Genomic DNA, 23,425 nt, shown 5'->3' on the forward strand with positions numbered 1-23,425 from the left:
TGTGGATGTAGGTATGTCCCAATCTCAACAAGTATTATAAATGCGAAAGTAAGTTTGTTTGTTTGTTGTCTCTACACGCATTATTTTCTTATAATATATAACTAAGAGCCTGGAGAAGAACAAAAAGGAACTTTTCATCCCATTAAAAACTAAAGCTCACGTGGGGTTTGATAAAACCCTGTATTGCTTTATCATAAATTTGTAAACGAGTCTATTTGGAAGTCATCTACAATATCGATAAGCCGATAGTATCGATATCTCGGTTTGGTAATTACAATAGTTTCAAAAACTACAAAACTATCGATAGTATTGTTGGGTGTAGAGTCGATAGTATCTATTTACAGTAATTGAGCTATCGATTATATCGATGGTTTAGACCCTGTCGACTTACTCAACAACACTACTGGGTGCAACGACCGTCGTAGCAAATATCTACGAGAAGAAAAGTATCCCTTGCACATCGGATAGTATACTTACTTTTTTCTGGAGCTTCATTCCCATAGAAAACAGAATTTTAGATATCTTTGTAGATCAGACTTCAGGTTTTATTCAGACAAAATTTACATGTCTACAATAAGGCATTATCAAACGGACTTCCCCACTATCAATATTACACAGGGAGGAATAAACTTTAATTAATGAAATAGTCCTATATTAAATGAATGAAAATCCTATTTTAAAATAAATAACCTCATAATTTCAAGTAAGTATTAAAGTTAATCAACAAGCACTTAAATACAGATAAGTAATAATTTTAGAAGCGTGTTCATAATACGAAGCCTATAAACACAGCCTTCGAAACTCATTTCCTACCAAACACGCCTAAACTTGTACATTAAAAAAAATAACATTTACTGCATTACGTCTAGAGTAGGTTGACCAAATATTTTAGTTACTTTTTAAATTTAGAAATAAATTACTTAACTGTTTAATTGCATTTTGACCCGACCACGGCGATGCAATAAGCAGGGTTATGATTTTTTATTAAATATGTTTAACTGGCTTACACCCGCGGCTCGGCCCGCGTGAACTCCACACTATACAAGGTGAACCTTCATTTGTTAAGGAAAATTTCGCAGCATGCTTCGACTATGAAACTGAGTGGGTTTTCATAAACACACAGCAAGAAGCAATAGAAAAAAAACTTTGCTATACTAAAAAGCGATCATGATAAAACCAATTTGTACATACAGGATGTACAGACAGACACACATATGATACACACAATTCATTTTATTATATTAGTATAGATGTATGAAGGTGTCGTGACATTGGTATGGCTTGTAGTAGTTTTAGATTTAATTCGTTCGTTACAAACAAAATACAAATAATTTGTCTTTACGATATGGGTATGGATAGATGAATTGATAATTATGCTGTTACGGTGAGGCAAAACATCGTGGGGAAACCTGCACATTCAGGCAACTGGATGTGTAACCATGATCGATCCAATACGGGATAAGTTTACCTGCAAAGGTTGCGGAGGTCAGTAGGGAGTCGCTTCGTGGATCCATGGTCAAAGGTATACTCCTCTCCATAGTGATAGGGATGCAACCAGGACTAAAGCCAGGAGGAAGGAGAAATATGGACTGATAAAGTGTCCGCGCACACCATGGTCCCCCTAGCGCTCGTAACGCGGTGGATGCTCGTGCGCGCGCGCACGATTCGGAGGCTGCTTTTTCATTAAAATTACACGCCTTCGTACGCCTCACTCAACACGTGCTGGTAAATAGCTTATTGATAGAATATACTTCAATAAGCTTTATAATCTACCCTAAAAAAGAAATAAAATCATTTGACCGTCTATCTAGTAAACAAAGTACGCCCGTCAATCAGTTAGTCAATGTTCTTCATTATATGTATAGTAGGTATTTTGAAGATTATTTTAAACAGTCATGAAGCTGGACGTGGCCATTCAGTGTTTCAAAGCTGTTGGTTCTGTCTACCTTGCAAGGCGTATAAACGTGATTATAAAGCGTAAAACGAAAAATCCTGTATCTAAGTAATCTACCGTTTCAGCGAAAATTTCCAAAAATCCTTTTTTAGCAGACGACTTACAATCTTCCTTCCCGCCAAATTTCATCTTTGTTGGCTTAGTAGTTTACTTTTAGTTTAAGTGAGTGTGTATTTCGCTTTTATTAGGTACAGAAAATAACGACACATTCGCACGGACTCAGATTCGCCCGGCACTGGGTTGACGTTGACTCACGAGAGCAAAACCACGGGCAACAGTTAGTTAAAAAATACACTCTCATAACCCAACTACCTGTCAAAACAAACCACCACTTCCTTCATTAGTATACATCTCAAAATCCATTTTCTAACTTTCCTACTCAAATCGACTGCTAACAAAAGTTTTGTACATAACCAACATACAGACACAGTTCACTACGCCCTTAAACCTAGGTCATAAGGTACATCTTAATGTAACCAATGATGTTTTAAATTTGTAGATGTATAATAGGCCGTGCTCATACTACGACATTCAATCTTGTGTTTGCGCGCGCATTCATCACGCGACCACGCCCTCTCGCAGCCGTTTCGACAAACCATTTAACCCTGTTCGGATTTTGAAAATTAAAAAAATCATAAGTCACTTGATAAGATGACAAGGCGTAAATTGGTCTAAGATGATTGAGAATGCAGACTGTCTCGATTTATACTTAAAAGTATGAAGGGACTGTTCTGTCTCTGTCTACCCCTTAAGGGATAAATATGTTATTGTATTTGGACGATAATGCATGGTAAGGGTAAATATTTTATCTTAAAATAGACCACCGAAAAAGCGGCCGTGTGGTTCCCGGCGCTTTAGAATAGGGCAAATAGGTAATTTCATCTTTTACTCTGTAAAGGTTGCGCAGTATTGATGGAAGTTGTTTCGTGTGAAACCTGACATAGGTATTCGATCCAGGATCATGGTCTAAATGGAACCGGGATTAACTGAAACAGACTTATTTATTTTATATTATTAATAATGAAGCCCTATTATTTAATTTATGACCAATATTTATCCAGATTTATAAATGTCATAAAATAAATGTAACTAGCCTGTACTATCTCTCTTAACTTTAAGCTTCTCTTCTTACGAATCACAAGTAAGGAAAAATTTTCATACAGTAAAATATCGCTCATATTAAAAGAGGTACCTGTTATAATAGGCTAATAAAAAAAACAAAACTAGCAAAATCATTTTTTTTATACAAATCTCATTTTCAAATCCAGGCCAATTATTAAACTTCTGGGCAAAAATTCATACTGTTGCAAATGAAAGCGAGCATAAGTACCTATGTTATATGGAAAGCCAATTTGATATTTACTTCTAGAAAATTAATCTGAATGCATTAAATGTGGAAAGATGTGACTAGAAGACTAATAATAGAATATTATTTGTCTCAAAAATATTCTTAAACCTTGCATCTGATAAAACACTGGTACGTCTTAAAGAAAAAAAGAAAAACAAATTACTGGCAATTTAAAACAACCCGAATTAAAAAGAGAACACGGTCTTGGAATGTTGAAATGAACGGGGCTACCAATTTTGAATACGCATAGCACATTGTTTTTAATCAAAATTGAACATTATCACTTTCGTAAAAGAACCCAATTTCGTCCGTGATTCAAAAACCTGTTGTTGCCCTTTAATTAATAAATCAAAATATTGACTTCCGTTTTTACGTAGACGGATGATTCTTAATTTAAAAATGTTATTAGACGCAATTTGCTATGGAATGCTGTGTTTTAATACAGTCATATATACATCAATTGTACATAAATTTATTTTATTTTTATATACATATGTCAAGCCGTATCATTTCATTCACGAGAAAGGTTTTCTAAAAAGGGATTCTTCTTACTAGGGATTATTCTCTTGTCATGATCATAAATCTCAATGCAACTAAACTTGAGCGTAGCTATAATGTAGAGCCAGTAGTTACAGACTCATTTAGTTGGACTTAGCCCAACACCCAAAAAAGCCTTTCCCTTGTTTGTCTTTTACAAACTTTACTGAAATAGTATGAAGCAGCCGCCGCAGCAGCAGCGCCAGCGCACATTATGTTTTTGATTGGAAAGCAAAGGAGGAATATACTTTGATCAAATCTAGGATATTCTATAAGAGGTCAGGTCAAGCGTGGGTCTCTAAACCGACGAGCTTGCATGAAAATATTGATGGATGAAATAATTAAGCTTCTGGCAAGTAGAAAGATGTAGTCTCTGCCTACCCCTCCACGAAATAAGCGTAATACTACCTATTACAATGATACTCCTTAGGTAAAGAAGTCCCCGTGGTCTCTACTTAATTAATTCATCTTCTTTAATCGTAAATTATGTACATTTCAATTATTTGCATTCATTAAATCTGCGGCAAACCTTTGATTTGATATAGAATTAAAGTTAAATTACAAATAAAACAGAAATCCAGCTATAGCAATTTAAATAATGTCTTTACGTACGATTCATAATTTTATGACCAATATATTAAATACTGTATCTTATAAGTACTTTATTAAAATTGCTTTTCAATGCTCTAACAGAGAGGAAAACATAGCGAGGAAACCTCCACAACCAGCTATTGTATGTGTAACCATGATCCGATATCGGTCACGTTCCCCTGCATGGTTGCGGAGGTCAGACGGGAGTCGCTTCGTGTAAAAACCTGTCTTACCCAATCAAAGATAGCGTGATCCAAGATGCACTCTGGACTCCTCTTCAGGGAATATGCACTACAATAAACTAATTTAATGTAGTATACCTTAAAGAAAATGGGTATACAAAAAAGTACTTTAATCAAATAACATTTCCTTCCATGACTGCGGATCGTTAAATTTTCCCTCCAAAACATGATAATTAGGAACGACCTTTCTCCAACATCATGTCGTCTATACCCAGCCGTGGCTCCACCAGGTCGAAATTCGTAAATTGCCCCAAACGTGGGATAATGAGCGCCCTTTAGACCCTTTCCCGGGATCGACATTAAAAACGTTATAGTTTCTTTTTCTTGTCGACACGAGGTTTTTTTTTTAATTGTGGGTTGGCGAATATTTGAATTAGATATTATTTAGTGATGGCTCAGCTTATTAATGATTGTTGATAACCTTCTCAACCAATAAAATTTTAATGCTAAATGTGTACATTTTTCTTTTTTTAGTTCTCAGTTTTTCTCTAATTGTATTTCTCAACGAAGAGAAAAGTCTTTCTAATCCAATCCAATCCAATTTGAAAAGCAACCAAGTAAGGTAAGTAAAAATTTGACGGTAAAGCAATACGTACAAACATTAAATAATAGCTAATAAAATAACGCTGAACAAATAATTTATTTGCAATTTCATGGATATGGATGGATATCAATTGTTTGGCTTCATCGCGAAATTCAGCAGTAACATTGGTCACGGATAAAACCGCAAAGTTGCGTTACACAAATAAAATTAACGTTCAGAAACTCCGAAAACCGCGTGTAATAATAGCTCGGTGCACGCTCCACAATGAGGCATAAAATTCTTGATGTCTGTTCCAAAAAACACTTTAAAAAAATTACTCTACTCGCGTTCCGTTCACAAATTCGACTTTAAACAGTCGAGATAAGATCAGATGTTCGATGTTTAAAAATAAGTTTTTTTTAGTGTGGTGGTCAATAAAAAATGCCCGCTCGCGTTGCCTCGGGCGTGGCACGGGCCGCCTCGGCATACAGCCGCGGTCGATGCCTAGAAATCACTCCGAATCTGTATTTAATGACCATAGACGAGTATACACTCTGCACAAGTTAAAATTAACTGACAATTTTATCGAGCCATTTCGAATGCCTTTGAAATTATCATACTCTTACTCATCGACATTTTTTGTAATTCGTATTTTATTTCTTGTAAGGTAGCGTTAGCGGTCAGAAAACCTTAGTATTTTATTTTCTTCCAAGTTTCCGCACTTTCATCTTTAGTCGCATCCTTCGATATCCACAGAAACTGATGTAGTCATGTGATTTTCAGGTTTATATGTAATTTTGTGAATACAAATTGTCTGTTTTTATTTTCGAAAAATAATTTCCCAAATTTGTGCAATCCATATGAATATTACACATGTGGAATTGTATTTGTACAATGTGTTTGTATGGCTTTCACTTCAAAAACAACTAAACACGATTTCTATGAAATTTTACGTAGGTAGGGAGACTTTTTCGCGGGCGGAGCCGCTGGCGAAACATAGTAGGTACTTTATAAATCACTTAAATCTATTCCAATGCCTTTCCTTTTAAAATATTTACTAAAAAACCTTGTAGTTTAGATTTAACTGAGCCACACTTTTAAAGGCTGTCGTGTTTGGTAAGTAACTAATTACAGTCCAATCACATGATGGACGGGCAAAGTTAGTAATTATGCTGTCTGTATTCCGTCAATAAATCAATAGATTTGAGAGGTGCCTCACTGGTCTATTGTTTTCTGTATTAGCTCATAAATTCCTACCTCATAAGTATCTAAACTATACTTTTAAGCCAAACATTCTGAATCAAATTGCACAATCAAATGATACGGAAGATAAAACAAAAGATTTTTAATTGCTAAAAATCCGTTAACACGTTATAAATACAAATATTAATGAAAATATAAATTCATTCAGGTGACTCCCGCCTGCATCAATTGCGCCAAGCTTTGCAGGGGAACCTAATCTTCATTTGATCATGAAAAGCTGTGCCAAATAAATTTTTAATTATTTATAATTTAGTAAACTCTCACTTCAAGCAGATGAATGTGCTATTTTTTCCTTTTACGATATCCATGGGAAGGAAATGGAGTGCTCCCATTGTAAAGTACCTGGAAACTCGGTACAAACTGCATAGTGCTTCAATTCTTAATGCTGATGAAAAGGGCCTATTCAATTCTTTGCCTCCTGTAATTAATATCTACTTCCATTATACAAGTTGTGATTATTTTGCATCACTAAGTAAGTGTTTTGTTTTGTTCTAGGTAAGCTGTGACAAGAATTTAGTGTTATAGTGTTGAATGATAATAGGAAAGATTTTTAAAATGACTTTTCGTTGTGTACCTACTTTTCAAGCTGTTTCGAATGATAGCAACGCCACCTGGGTAAGTCTGTGTAAACTATATTATTACTACTCAACAATAGATGGCGTTGTATTTTATATTTGTGTCATTTTAATTTATTAACCTTTGATTTTAATATATTTTAGTACAAACGAGCAGAGAATGATTTATTTACTCTACTGCAGTGTAATATTTAGTAAAGATTGCGTAGCGTTACTTTAATGATGCAGCGCCATCTATATTTTTATCTTAAAATTAGTACGTACTTTCACTTTTTGTTCTAGCTACTCGCCGCTAGATGGCGCAGTACCATTTTTTTACATCATTATCATCAACATAATGTAGCGTGTACTTTCTGTAATTAGCGCATACATATGCGCTAATTACAAAAAGTATTCAGCGGATTTTGTTCCTGTTCGAAATGTTAGTAAAAGGGTTTTGAAGGTTTTTATCTATACACGCTACCCGAGCAAAGCTAGGGCGGGTGTCTAGTCTAATATAAACGCATGTGTCTGTTGGTTTATCTGTAACGCTTTATCTACTAAACCACCAGACCAATTATGATGAAATTTTCTATGAATACAGTTAATTATAAGAGGTCAACATAGACTGCGTTGTTACTATTATCTTTTTCATTTTAATGAAAATTTTCACAAGAACGGGAGAAGAAGCAGCGGAATTAACTGCACTGCAGCATTTTCAACAGACTTCAATTTCCAAATATGGATCTCTTAAATGTAAATAAAAGATAGTTAAGACATCTTATTACACATTCACATTCGTAAATAGGGGGAAAATGATGTAGTGTAGTTTATTCCGCCGCTTTTTCTACACATACGTTTTGTAAGCGGTAGAAGAAATAAGCAGATTTAAATTATGTGACGTCAATAAGTGATACATTGTCTACAATTTTAAAAATTACCGATTATCGATAATACCGTTAATGTATTCTTTTCTCAGTTCAAAAATTTTCCTTAAAGTATATTTTCATCAATGTTCTCTTATAAGAACATAAACTTATAAGAATGATTGCATCATGTAAAGTCGGTTAAGCTACTTCAAGATTCAAGTTTATTTTTTCAATCGCTCCCAAACCGGTAGTTACTGCATTACATAAATGTACCTACTTATGTGTAATTATAGTTATCTCATATTTAAATCACTGGCTGATTAGACCGTTACTAATTAAATTATACTAGACTTAACAAGAAAACCTATAGGGTAGACCCGATTAACATTCTCAGCCATTTTCCGAGATCCGATTAAAATAACAGGAAATAGTTCGTGTATTTATTCTTTTTGCCCGCGATTACATACGCGTTGAAGTAAAAAGCTTAATGTGTACCAGTCGCTTTTCTTACCGTGCAGAATCTCAGTTCCATCATCAGCTGAACGAGGTCATTGTGTCTTTTTAAAATTGTTGGCATTGTCGACCCCGTGAGGAATGAAAACGTGATTATATGTGTCTGTATCATTTTTTTTACTAAATAGCGATATTTTTTTAATAACCTGTTTATTATTGTTTCAATGGCCTTCTTCAGCGATGGAATGTGTCCAATTGTTTGTAAAATATGACTAAGTAACTAGAGAGGCTTCCACCTTCCCACGTATGGCGTGAGGCGACATGGTCATAGGAAGCTGGCTACTTGACCGGCGCCTACGCAGGTCACGTTACTTAGCACCTCTACTTAATTCTAGCGCTTATTGTAAAATTGACTAGCAGCCTGCCACGGATTCGCCCGTTTTCACTTCATATTCATGAAATTTTGTGTAGAGTTCATATAAGACTCCATGTACCTACTAGCTTTTACCCGCTTAGCCTCGCTCGCGCGAATTTAGCGCCACCTACAAATATATACAGGTTTTTCGCAAATCCCACGGGAACTGTTGTTTTTACCTGGGTGAAGAGTACCACAAGTCTCACTTCTGACTCTTAATTATATATACGTAAAATTTCAAGAAGATTGGTACATAGGATAATGAGTGAAGAGGCAACTAACAAATAAACTTACTTTCGCATTTATAATATAAGTAAGGACATATAATTAGTGTTCTTTTTCTTTCATACATAGACAATGAAACTATTTCTCTATAACTGACCGATGAACATTGACATCATCCATAAACACATCAACATTCAAACACGGAACATTTGTTCATATACTGAACTAACTCAATTGCGTATAATTGTCTATGGTAATTGCTCATTAATACTCATTATAAAACTATGTCTGTTAATAATCTGCACACAGTTCACTTCGCCTTGCAGCCACGAAATAAAATCTAAAATAGAATCCTTAAATTTTGATTCCTAATATGTTTGCTTAGTAACGGCCCTTTATGACAAAATACTTGTTTTTTCCAACAGTCTTAAAAAAAGCTCAGCTTCAGCTGTTTGGCTCGATGATAGAATTGAGATTCAAATAGTGACAAGTTGTTTGCCCATCGCCTAAAGGAATCCCAAGTATACATATAATCCTATCTCTTAAACGCCTTTTACGACATCCACGGGAAAGAGATGGAGTGGTCCTATATTTTTTTCTATTGGTGCCTGGAACCACACGGCCTTGATTGAATTTTACATCTTCTCGGGAAGAGAAGCAGTTGGCACGCGCGTTGGCGTCTCTTCGCCAGCAGAAGTATGCATTTATTTGTTCAAAACTGTAACTGTGCCTACCAGGTGGGTCAAAATATTTGGGACTTATATGAACACACCCATATCGACGAAATTCGTTTCACGCACACTGACATTCATGTGGATCACATACAGACGCACACATACATATTAAAACTGGATATGAAAGGAAAGAAGTATAGTTTTGCGGTTTGGTGCGAGCAAGAAGCTTTTTGGTCATGTATATGCAAAATTTTCAGATAAATCAGAAGCTCCTGTGATGCAAAAATTTAAATCTTCAACTTGTATGTGTAACTTGAATGTTTAAACTCAGTTTATGCCTTTACATCATCAAAACTGTCCATGTATTTAGGCTGCAGTTGACTCAATAAGTTTTTAACTATGTATTTTAACCCATGGATGTCGTAGAAGGCGACTAGGGAAAAAAAATATTTATTGTGTTTAGAACATTACCTTCAGTCCTAACTTATCACCATCTTAGTCCCATAAAATATATTTCTGAACATAGGCCAAAATTCCCATCTTGACCGGTTGAGAAAGACATTTTATCTGATTATTCTGCACTGACTTTGATCTCCCCATCTTTTTATTATCATGTCTCGAGGCTGTACGTCTGCGCGCGCACCCACTCCATGTGATAGCCTCGAGCGACGCGCGCCCGTCACGTGGCGACACGCGGGAAATTCGAATTTAGAACATACTTACCGATTCCGAATTAGTTTTTTTTTTACTAATAGTTTAGAAAGTATAGCAGTCATTTTGTTTTTTTTTTAATATTACGTGTCATGTGTCAATGTTAATTACATAAAGTGCAAGTGATTTAATCATACTGACGGGCGTTTTAAGAAAATTTTTGTGAGCGTTATGTACTGGATTTTTTTAAATAACTAAATTTATTACAACTCGAAGATAATCACATATTGGCCTCAACACCGATTTCCTATACCATCAATAACGGGGCAAGTAAACAATAACATTATCTGACCAAAAGAGAGGGACAGACTACTGAGTCAGAACGAGACGGAACAGAAATCATCGATCTAAAGAAAATAGAATTCTCATACGAATCGTAATGACGGTACAATAATCGTGTAAAAGTTCACGATAGTTGCCCAATGCGGTAACAATACATCTGGACCAGTTTAACTGGGTCCTGAACAAATCGATTTTGCGGTACCGTCATTAGCTGAAAGCGGGGGTCTGGTTACACTGGTCTTTGGTTGCGGTCATCAACTGGGCAGATAATCATCTCCCGATGATTTACGCCGTGTTAAACCGACAATGGCACCAGATAACCCCCAGCCGATCTCAACAATGTGACCAATTAGAACAAATACTTTCGCCACGACCAAAATGAACGGAATCAACCTGCCTATGGCTCAAGAAAGCTTAGATTACCAATTAAAAAGAAAGAAAAATGACGATCTAGACAAAAACATGGCCGCGGATTTAGTGAAATTCGGTAACAATAATAATAATATTACAATTGAAAAAAGTTCACCGCAAAATTTGAAAAGGAAAAGAGATGAGTATATTGCATCTGAAATTAATATAACGATAGATAAAGATTGTAATAAAACTATAAGACTTGAATTGAGACATCCTGTGGATGTGAATGATGAAATCTCAAGAGAGTTAGACCAAGTCGGTGATGAGGCTGGATCAGTGATGAATATAGACAATGATGGGTTAAATGGATTTAATATGAAGGATAGTGATATAAATTTGGACAGTGAGAAAGGACTTAGTAATGGTGAGGACTCGGTGACAACACGAGAATATATAAATGGGAGCGACAGTCAAGATAATGATGTAAGTAAGATTTTGTATCATACATATGATCATGACCATATATCCCTTGTGGGATAGACAGTCCCAACAGCCTTGAAAGCACTAACGGCCACGAATGACTTAATGAAGGAATTGTGACTGAAATAAGTAGTTACAAGGTTTTTTTTAACCTATAAGGATTTATAGGTGCCGTGTGGTTCCCAGCACTATAGAATAGGACCACTCCATAAAGGGAATGACCAATAAACTTTGTATTCTCCTTTTAGGCGATGGACTAATAACCTACCTATTTGAATCTCAATACAGTAAATAAGCCATACAGATTAACGTTAGCAATTCTTTCTTTTTAAGACTGTTAGCTCTGGCTACCTCGCAATATCTCTAGACGTAATTGTATCTCATGTCGTGTATCACAAATTTCCAATTCTAAAATCAATCTGTAACATACAAAATTGATTGCAAACCTCATTTATATCCGCATTGTACTCCCATTGTGTCGGACGAGGAATCCGCCATCTTATCCTCATAATTAATCAACAAACTGAAGGCGGGCTTATAAATGTGATTATAATAACACGCTTCGACCGATCCTGGAATTATGACTAACTTGCGACTTTGTCCGCGAAAAGCAAGCACTTGTAAAACTCGCCTCTTGAACTAAGTAAGTACCTTTTAACTTTATCCGTGAAAACTTAACAGTGGACTTAGTATTGAACTATAGATAGGAAAGTGTAGTATTGATATTTATTATATCCCACCTTTTTCCGTTACGGAGTTGACAGAGCTAATAATCTCAAAAAGACTAGACTGAATTTTACAATCTATGAATTTTCTTTGCTCTGCCAATCTAGAATGAAACTACGGATATCAAAACAACTACTTATTATGTGGTCTGGGCAAGTAAAGAATGAAACCATTCTACCTCTTACATTTGGATGTAAGAGGCGACTAAAGGAATAACAATGTATTCTCTCGCCCACATTTCTATTCTAAGTTAAGATACATGTGAAGTTGACGTTGCTGAAGAAAATGCTGCAGTGCAGTTTGATACCGCTTCTTCTGCAGTGACGCTTTGGAAGCGGCAGAAAACTTAGTTTTAAGTAATTTATTTCTCGTCAGCCAATATTGTACAACTAAAACATATGACAATTAGTAAGGGATATGAAGTGTCCTTTAATAAAAAAAAATGAATTTTTAATTTAGAATAAAATATTCAGTTTGTGCAACAACAAAGTTTGGGATGCACTTTTTGTATTTCTTAAGTTTCTATACACAAGACTATAAAGAAATTTAATTCTATGGATGACCAGCGGGGCTAGCATGACACGCGCTATGCCGTTTTTATCGCGCCAAGACTATCACTGTTTCGCTTTTTATTATTACAAGAAACGGGACAGCGATAGTATGCTGAAAATTAAATTGTCAAACTATTTATTTATAAACAAGTTTTAAAAATTAACCTAAATTTATAATCATAACCAGGTGAAAAACGCCACATAATTAAAAAATTCAATTTATCTTTATGCGTTTCCGAATGGCACTTAAAATTTTATGACACATAATAATGTCGCCATATTTGTTACAGAACATAATTTACATGTTTAAAAAGCAAGTGACAAAGAAATTCTTAAGATATTTTGAAAATGTGCAATCTACTTATTCTTAAAATACATTATAAATATTAACAAACTTTGGTTGGTATGATTACATACATACACATTATCCGTCTATATCCCTTGCGGGGAGACAGAGCAAACAATCTTGAAAAGATTGGAAGGCCCCTATGGCTTTGTAATGGAACTGCGATTCAAATAGTTACAGGTTAGTATGCTAGCCCATCGCCTACAAGAAGAATCCCACGTTTATAAGCTTATCCTTTTATCGCCTTTTACGACATCAATGGGAAGATATTAAGTGATCGTTTTCTTAAGTGACGGGTACAACACGGCATTTGGTATGATGAGAATGCCCTTATTCAATACAAGCTGATTATTTTATGATAATTTCGGGATAAAAAGTACTTTTTTGTTATTCCAGATTGAATTATAATAGTTCTGTTGATTTTTTTCAATTGCTTTTTTAATAAAATACAAATCTTTTGTCTAGATCTAGTTACTAGATATTAGATAGTAAATATTATGGATGGTTATTGATTATGCTCTCACGGTGAGTGGAAACATCGTGAGGATACCTGCACATTCAGGTAACTGGATGTGTAACTATGGTTAATCCAATACGGGTTAGGTGTACAAATGTTGTAAGCTTAGTGTAAAAACCTGACTCGCCCAATTCAGGATCAATGATCAAAGGCATACCCCGGGCTCATCTCCAGAGTGATGAGGATGCAACCGGGACTAAAGCCAGGAGGTAGAAGAATGGATTTCGCTCTTATCATTCTATATTTTCGATGGCATATTCCTAATTCATAGATACATACATACACACATACACAGTCACGTCTATGACTCTTGCGGGATAGACAGAGCCAACCTGAAAAGACTGAAAGGCCACTTTCAGCTGGCTCTGGTATGATGATATTACTTATTCATACATACACACATATACAGTCACGTCTAAGGCCACGTGCACGTACGACTTGGTGATGGAATTGAGTTTCAAATAGTGACAGATTGCTAGTCCATCTTAACAACTCCCTTTCCCTTAGTCGTCTTTTAAGACATACTTGGCAAAGATATGGAGTGATTATATTCTAAAGTGCCGGATATAAATTAATAATAGATAATTAATCAGTTATAAAGCTATTCATAGTAACCGAAGATCGAACCCGGGACCTTATGACTCAGAGACAAGCTCATTACTGCACCACCATAGAAGGCGGCCGCCAGTTCTCTGCCACTTGTGAAAATTAACACGTAGCGTTAGATTCAGCTAATTCCTCTTCCATAATAGAATAGACAGATTGGAGCCTTTTACCAATTAGCGGAAATCCTACATTTTTTAATGTTTTATAGGTTTATTGTTTGTTTTGTGCGGGTTTTGTGAACATAGGGCAGCTCACACTAAAAGCTTAGCACAAGCTTGACTTTACATACCATTATTTGGTCTATTCAGTATATTTTACATACATACATACATACATATGATCACGTCTATATCCCTTGCGGGGTAGACAGAGCCAACAGTCTTGAAAAGACTGAATGGCCACGTTCAGCTATTTGGCTTAATGATAGAACCGAGATTCAAATAGTGACAGGTTGCTAGCCCATCGCCTAAAAGAGGAATCCTAAGTTTATAAGCCTATCCCTTAGTCGCCTTTTACGACATCCATGGGAAAGAGATGGAGTGGTCCTATTCTTTTTTGTAATAGTGCCGGGAACCACACGGCACTCAGTATATTTTCTGTAACATATTATGTATATTATTTTTGGATTCGAACCTTTTAAAACAAGTGAATACACACATGTTTTTAATAAAATGCGTTCATGTCAATTTAATTAGTAGAGCACAAAATAAATAAGTAGAATAGTTATTTTTTTTTATTTATGCAAATTTTTTTGTTGATTGTTACCTTAAATATAAATTTTCTCTTTCCCGATGGACTATCCAATGAAATGCTAAGAAACCTAGCTTTTCATCAATTCCTTGCGTTTATGGTCTGTTGTTACATAGCGGAGCTGAGCTTAGCTCGCGGTGTATCACATACCTCTCATAAAAATATGTCAAGCGCCCAATGACCACATTTTTTGTCATCGCAACTAAAATACGATGACCTCTAGATGATGCTTCAAATGTAGCTCTTGAAAGGGCAATGGAAGAATGTATAGTTAATGTTGCTGTGTTTTAAACTGGCCGTGTTCATTTGGCAAATGATTGGTAATTCGGGGCATTGCAGCCATAGAAATTTGAATGTTTTTGTCTGCGATTCCGCAAGTTCATTTGTCGTTTAATAAATCCCACGGAAATAGTGATCTTGTGATTCTTTGTATTCCATACAACGAGTATGCGAATTCAAGAAGATTTGGACGAAGGTATCTAATTTAGATTCATTGCAAATCTTCTGAAATAACTATCTACTTATAACCAAATAGCTAAACGTGGCCATTCAGTCTTTTCAATACTGTTGGCTCTGTCTACCCCGCAAGGGATATAGACGTGACCATATGTATGTATGTCTTCTTAATATGTGTGCAAACAAATCGTACATATTGAGGAGAAATAAATTCAAAACAAAAATCAAAAAAATTTAGAATTAGATTTAACTAAACTCAACGGAACTTATTAAAAGCAATCAATTGAGTCGTTTCAATCTATAAAAGTATTAGACATAACGTGGTCGCATGCAAAAAGACGCCTGTATTATTCTGTTTTTAAATTCAAAATGTTGCCAGGTGGTCTATTTTTTCATAAAAAAAAACAGTGCCTATATTATTCTGTTTTTAAAATCAAAATGTTGCCAGCCCTGCGTATTAGGTCGATGTAGCGTGGCGCGTGTTCCATGGTCCCTGCAGACACCCGGCCGCCTACGCGTTACCACGATACAACTCACCGTATAGTTTCACAACTATTGGACCTACTATTAGTTCTCGAATTGTAAAGATGGAATAGATTTTTTCAAAATAGTATACAAAGTTTTGAAACATAAGTAGAATTATATCTTCTACCGCTTCCAAAGCGCAAGTGTAGCAGAATTGTAAATCGAGTGATTTTGCGATTGAGTTAATACGTCTTTATTTTATAAAAATGAGTAACAGGAAACTGCAAAATTAAGAATAAAAGTTTCATTAAATACTTTTTACTCTCGAAAAAAACTCATTTTCTCTCGGCGATAAGACAAATGGTACTCGCATCCGTCTCTTAATAGAACATCGGTCGAATAACAATAATATATGGTCAGTTCGTTTATACAGTGCCATTGTATTTTTTTTACACTGCGATAGATAAAGAATCGTTCGTCTAGTAGCTTTCCATTAATTTAGTAGTCATGTACTTATTATACGGATAAATCATATAACACATACTTACTTAGATTTGAGAAAGTCCTCTTAGAAAATACGTCGTGAAAAAACCTGCACATTCAGGCAACTGAAATTTAAAATGTAATTTCCTTTTTTCACATTTCTGTGGGAATCGCGGGAAATCTTCTCTAAGTAGTTCAATCGCTAAAAATATAGTCAAGTCGAGACAATATGGCTCACATTGTTAGAATAGAATAGAATAGAATAGAATAGATTTATTTTCAAAATTGGATACAAGGTATCACTTATTGACGTCACATAACTTAAATCTAATTACAACTACTACCGCTTCCAAAGCGCATGTGTAGAAGAAGCAGCGGAACAAACTACACTGCAGCATTTTCATAGGACGTCAATTTACAAATATAGATCTCTTAAATCTAAATCGTGGACGAATTCACATTGTCTACATTAAAAAACATGTATGAATGTAGAACTGATTATTACTGTTAAAACTTAGGATCATCAGGAGGTGTACCATGTAGTTAGGAGCTAAGCTTTCAAGTCTTCATGCTATTGTGGTATTATACAGGTGAATTTTTGGTCGTCATAACGAACATAGAACTTATTTGGTTTAATGGGTACCTACTAAGGTTAATCAAAATTTAAAAATTTTCTTAACGCATAAAAACTCACCTGTACACGTCCAAAAATGGTGCGCTAGAAAGTTAGCTTTTTAGGTCAAGTTAAAAATGTTTTTTAATACAGTTTCCTCCAATATTTTTTTATCGGAAAGAAGAAATAGAAAGGTCATTGTCAAATTGTTCAATTATGAAAAACGTAAGTAGGTAAGTAATTACTCGTACTACACACATAGTATTTTTGAATTTGAATCAATCACACTATTTGAATCTCAATTCTATGATTATGCCAAACAGCGTAAAGTGGCTTTTCCGTTTTCTCAAGACTATTGTCTCTGTCTTCCCCCCGCAAGGGATAAAGATATTATTATATGTATGTATGTACACACATAGTTATAGTGCGCATAAAAGTTAATTCATACAGATTTGTTATCGTTTTTAATAGAAAGAAATATAGGTATACATACATACCTTTTGACATGCTCAATTATGTAATTTGTACGTGGATTTCCATATTAATACTATATTTGATAAGTACCTACTAACGTATACCCAAGTTCAAACTGGACGTCCTGGTAAAATCAGGTCAAGAGTACCCGAAACCGCCGAGCTTGCATGAAGAGAGTTATGAATGTGGTTGAAGCATGTAGAAGTATGCAGAGATCGTGGCAAGTGGAAAGAGGTAGTCTCTGCCTACCCCTCCGGGAAAGAGGCGTGATTTTATGTATGTACCTATGTATGTAAGTTCAAACTGTGATTGTCAACTGTAGGTCCCTCATAATTGCGTCAGCAGTTACGTATGTACCTACCGTTTCATGCGTCCAATAACTCATACTTGTTTATACATATAGAAAGTTGCTCCCAAATCATACTCCACTTCAGTATTACCCAATACTTGCGATACATACAGACAGACATATGACATTGAAAAGTGTACTCTATTCCTGAAGACGTTAAGTATTTTTTCTCTGTTGGCAGGTTAAAGATGGAGTTGCGTTTTTTAGGATTTAATTTGAATATAATATGTGACAATCAGGATAAATAATTTGCCATAATGTTGTCACCGTTAAATGGTAATTATCGCACATATTCAATTTTAATTTCGCAATGTGTTTTTTTCATTCTCGTTATAAAAATACGCTTGATTAAATTCATCTGTCCATAGATCTTAAGAATCAAGAAAGATGAAGAATTTTATATGTGTGTACTTATATTTTAGTACATCTAACAGTAGGTACTTAGTCTATTGACACCATTAAAGTTACAATAATAAAACATTAATATAAAAGCAAAAAGCTGTCATTGAAAAATTCTGTCAAAGAAAAATTCATAAACTTGGAATTCTTGTTTTGTTTGTTTGTTTGTAACATCTTTATTGTACTCATACGAAAGAACACAAAAATACAGTTTATTTGTAAGACAAAATATACAAAGGCGGACTTATCCCACTTAGGAAGTCTTCCAGTCAACCATTTTTAAGTCCGGTTCTCACCAAAGCATAGAGGAGACGAGTTGAGATCTGTTTTGAATAACCGATTAGATGTCGTTATTTCCACATCTCCTCTCCGCTCCGCTTTGGAAACCGGGACTTAGGCAATGGCTCAGCAACCTGTCGCTTACTCCGAATCTCAATTCCATTAAAGGCCGTCCAGCTAACAGCTATTATGTCTTGGGTTGGAACTATTGGCTCTGTATACTCTATTAGAGAAAAAGATGTGATATGATCATGCGTGCCTGTAAGTATTTATTTACACCGATGGAGAAATAGTATGCCACCAAACTTGAAATTTGCTTTTATCGAGTCATAGTGTTTTATGCAAGGTAAGTAAATTGATATGCGGTTGAATGTTCTATTTGTATATATCTTGTCATTTTGATCCCGGTGCATGGAAACGATCATTCTTTCCGTATAGCTGTATCATTCAGTTCTACTAGTAGGTTTAAGCGGAGAAATAAACCCGTATTTCTTTACCTAGAATTACGTTAGTACTATTAATAATCATGTTGTACTATTTAGTGAGGTTCTATATGGATTAAAGACGAAATGTAGAAACATGTCTGCTGAACACTTGACTACAGTCACAGATTAAAAATGCCACAATGGGCGGCCGCGACAGAATCAATCACGCGATTCCGAGAACATAACGGAACTGCACAGATTAAAAATATTACAGAAAAATGTTATATATGACGGCTCTAACGATTCCGTTGAAATTTTAAAAAGAGGGTGGGTGGTAAATAATCTATCTGGCTGGATCCCATGGCCGCGAAAATTAGGATTTCCTATATTTTAAACCAATATCATTTTGATAAATATACAAAAAGTGACTTTTTTTAAATCGCAATTCCTTTCAGGAAGGCATCGAATATTAATATCTCACTGATAAGAATCTACGCAGTTTTGGACTGCGAATAACATAATTATTTCCAGATAAGATAATAGTCTATTATTTCAATTGTATATGAAAACAAGTCAGAAGTCATAACCAAATTTTCGAAAATAATTATAAATGTTGAATGATAAATTGGATATTATTGTCTCATGTAAACAGTTAAACACCAAATTGGTGTCATTATGAAGATCGTGTTGTCCCCTCTGCGGCGCCATTTCTGTACTAACCTTATTTGGACAAAATCGCAGCGGCTTTCTTAATTTTACTTTTATTTTTTTGCGAAGTTAAAAATTTCATAATTAAGTAACTTTTTGCCGCCAAATGCGCAGGTCATATCCAGACCGGTTGACCTCAGCATGAATGAGATTTAATTCATTTATATTTTTTCTATAATAAAGCAACTTACGAGAAATTAAAATACGTACAATCACGTGTCACATAACTCACGTAGGAATTCCATGACAAATGTATTTCATGCAAAATTTCACAAAAATCATAACAGCAGTTTAGACGAAAAACATACTCACACGCTCGCGTTTACATATAAGTACTAGTATGTAGCATGGCTCGAAAGAATAGATTTATCAATGCTAAAATGAGGATAAGTAGTAAGTTTATCAAAATTATGCTATTGCTTTGTATTAAAAAACAAAAACTGTGCGTAATAAATTATTTCATAAAAATTGTAAAATTAAATGTAAAAACAACGAAAGGAGTCAAAATAATAAAATAAAAATGTAGAAAAATTTCAAAAGAGTTCTCTCCGGCGGGGAATCGAACCCCGGTCTCCCGCGTGACAGGCGGGGATACTGACCACTATACTACCGAAGACTTGTTAGTCTTTGTTGAAATTACGGTAATGATGCGTATTGTATCTAGACATGACGTCAACACTGTTATTATTACAAAATTGAATAGAAATAAAATAATTCATTTGTAGATAGTATATCGCATGCCGCCAATACGCCGAATTGATTTTGAGATACTTATTATTGCATGTCTACCTTTTATTCATTTATTTTTATTACTTTATACTTATTTCTTTTTTTATTTGCGTCATTTTCTCTATCACTGTAAATTTTGTCTCACTAGTCAAAAGGTCATAGTATACCCAAAAGTACATATAGGTATATTATTTTATTTTATAACTTTTTTATTCAGTTTTTTAATCATAAATTTAATTTATAAATATACTTCAATCAAACACCTTAAAATGGAAAAAGAAGCATGTAAATAAAATACATACACTATGTAAGTAAATACATTTTAATGATTACAAAACTAAATTACCCAAATATTCAATAATTCATATTTCCGGATGAAAGACTGGCAGCACGGCACCCCGCCATCTTGCCTTGAGCTATAAACCTATCGACATGCGTTCTTTTTTCAAAATCAATGCACGTCACAATGCGTTCTTATTTTTATATTTTATTTTTCTATTCATTTGTTTCTTTGTACTCTATACAAATTGGCCAGCTCTTTGTTAAATTCCGAATTCTTTACTTTTAGAAAATTAATACATTTTACAGCAATGGATTCCGTGATTGTAGATTTTACATACCACTTCTTAAAAAGGACGTTTGACTCACGTATTAACGCACAGTCCAATACCACTGGGTGTAGAGATTTGAAATTTAGAATGTAGTTTCCCTATAATATGCGATCTAGGTGTGCACTACGTGAGATAAGATTTCCCGAAACCCTCGCGAGAACAAAAATAAACGGTAAGTATTTATTTATTTCATGTAACAATAGTTACTTTCATCATTTTATATTTTGTTTTACCATGTAGCATTTAGTCAACCCTTTGTCCATTTTAAAGTGCAATAAGCTGAATACTTAATTTAAATATAAAATTATTTAAAAATTCATTTTTTTTTCCAATGCCGACGTGGAAAGCTACAAAATTACTTTCTGATAACCATGTTCTAAGTGCGATCCTCATATACCCCGAGGCTTCAGGCTATCAGGACCCCACGAGGGGAACTCACTAAATTACGGATATTACCGAAAGTGAACGAATTAGCGAATCAATTTCGCGATGTGGGTGTGCCGCCATTTTGGAAAACTAGGAAAATTGCCGCCCAATGAGTTTAAATATAGAATAGAAGATATTGAATTGACAGAGGTTGAAATATTTATATTTTTTGTAGGACAATTTTTTTAAATAAATTATTAGCATATTATTTTTAACATATTTTATGAAAAGGGGTGTTGTAGTGTGTTAGATTCGTCGTATATGTAGGTAATGTTTGTACTTTATATTGTTTATATGTTCACGCTTTCCTCTAAAACTGCTGCATACATACACAATATATAAAAATGCCTTTATCCCTTGTGGGGTAGACAGAGTCATCAGTTGAAAAAAACCGAAAGGCCACATTTAGCTGTATGGCTTTATGATGGAATTGAGATTCCAGTAGGTAAAGACAGGTTGCTTAGCCCATCGCCTACAAGAAGAATCCCAAGCTTATTAGCCTTTCCCTTAGTCGCCTTTTCCTTCTTCCATAAGAAAGATATAGAGGGGTTCTATTCCAAAGTACAGAGAACCACACGGCTAAAACACGATTCGATTCTACCGGAGCTTTCGATATTCAATTACACATTTTTATGGGAATACTTATATAAATTTATAGTGAATGCTAAATCTTATTAAATGAACATGGACGAACAGTTACTCTACCGAATTTAACCCCCCTATCTTAAGGCAATTTATTTTATTTTTTCACACCCTATGCCTCTATTATAATATCAAATGAATGCACTACAAAGTATAAGTACATAACACTGAACATTGCGTGTAACGAACCGTGTACACCGTAATTGTAAGTGCACTTACAATCGAGTGATCACCAATCGCAATCGACTCCTATACCTACTAATTATGATCGAGAGAGGCGGGGCGCGCGTTACTACGAGTTTCAGAACGAAATATGGGTGGAAAATGAGTGGATACTGAGTTTCTTAAATGTCATCCTCACGATGTTTTCCCTCACCGTAAGAGGCTCAGTAACCACTCATTTTCCATTAACCACTTATTTCGATCTGAAACTCGTAAGAAAAACTGACTCGAGGAAAAGAAGTAAATGTCTTCCTCACGATATTTTCCCTCACCGTAATTTTTTTTCCTGAGTTACTTATAGGCAGCATTCATTACGAGATTACAGACTAGAGTTTCTCCTCAAAGAATGACGATTTGGCCTTAGTAGGAAAATAATTTAATATTATACACCTACAACATATCCATGGCCTTTAAAAATCTGAAACTATGTGTATATAAACGGTTTCAGTAGATACATGTTTTTTATCAAAAGCCTATAGATTTGATAATAATCTGTTTAATTAAATAATAAATTAATTGAATGTCCTCGTACAAGTCTCAGTTTCCGCCCATAAAAAAGTAAAAGTAACAAGTTCTTGATTTATTTCACGTCTCAAATTATCTGTTTATTGCGACATTAGATTTATTTATTGCAATATTAGATTTATACATAAAATTTTTATCTGATTCTAATTGACCTTAATAATAATTTGATTGCTTATACACTCACTTAATTTTTTGATAATCATTAAGTAATTATTTACCTACGTGCGTAAATTCAGAATTTTTGATTTGAAAAAAAATCTGCAAAGATACAAAACTTTTAACTACATGATATTTTGCATGGAGAGGATTTTTGCAATTCCCACGGGAACGAAAGTTAATGAGATCTTTCTTTTTACGCGGGTGCTAGTGCGGACTTTACTATATAAAGGGAAAACTGACTACTTGATCTATCAATTTGCAGCCCAAATCGTTATGTTCTAGGCATTTGAAATTTTACATGTTTTTTCCTTATGTGTTTAGTTTGTTAGGCGTTATGTGATGAGATGTTTCGTTTATTAAAATTGTAAACTATCTTAGTTAAACAACAAACATTAATAGCATCTTTCGTGTCACGCGGGCCGTACCGTGTATGAGATAAAAGTCGTGTGACTTATAGAAAAACATCGCATTTCTCACTCAAAACTCGCT

The 23,425-nt window shown here is 34.7% G+C and overlaps 1 protein-coding gene and 1 non-coding gene across 2 annotated transcripts in view; one reads left to right on the forward strand and one right to left on the reverse strand.

Annotated features, from left to right (window-relative positions):
- LOC106135856 (transcription factor AP-2-epsilon) overlaps positions 1 to 23,425 on the forward strand; it is a 62,746-nt gene that overhangs the window by 9,219 nt on the left and 30,102 nt on the right. The window lies entirely within an intron of this gene.
- Positions 20,167 to 20,238, reverse strand: Trnad-guc (transfer RNA aspartic acid (anticodon GUC)). The gene has a single exon. It is a non-coding gene; the product is annotated as a tRNA-Asp (tRNA).

The sequence above is a fragment of the Amyelois transitella genome, chromosome 24 (assembly GCF_032362555.1).
Source record: "Amyelois transitella isolate CPQ chromosome 24, ilAmyTran1.1, whole genome shotgun sequence".
Lineage (NCBI taxonomy): Eukaryota > Metazoa > Arthropoda > Insecta > Lepidoptera > Pyralidae > Amyelois > Amyelois transitella.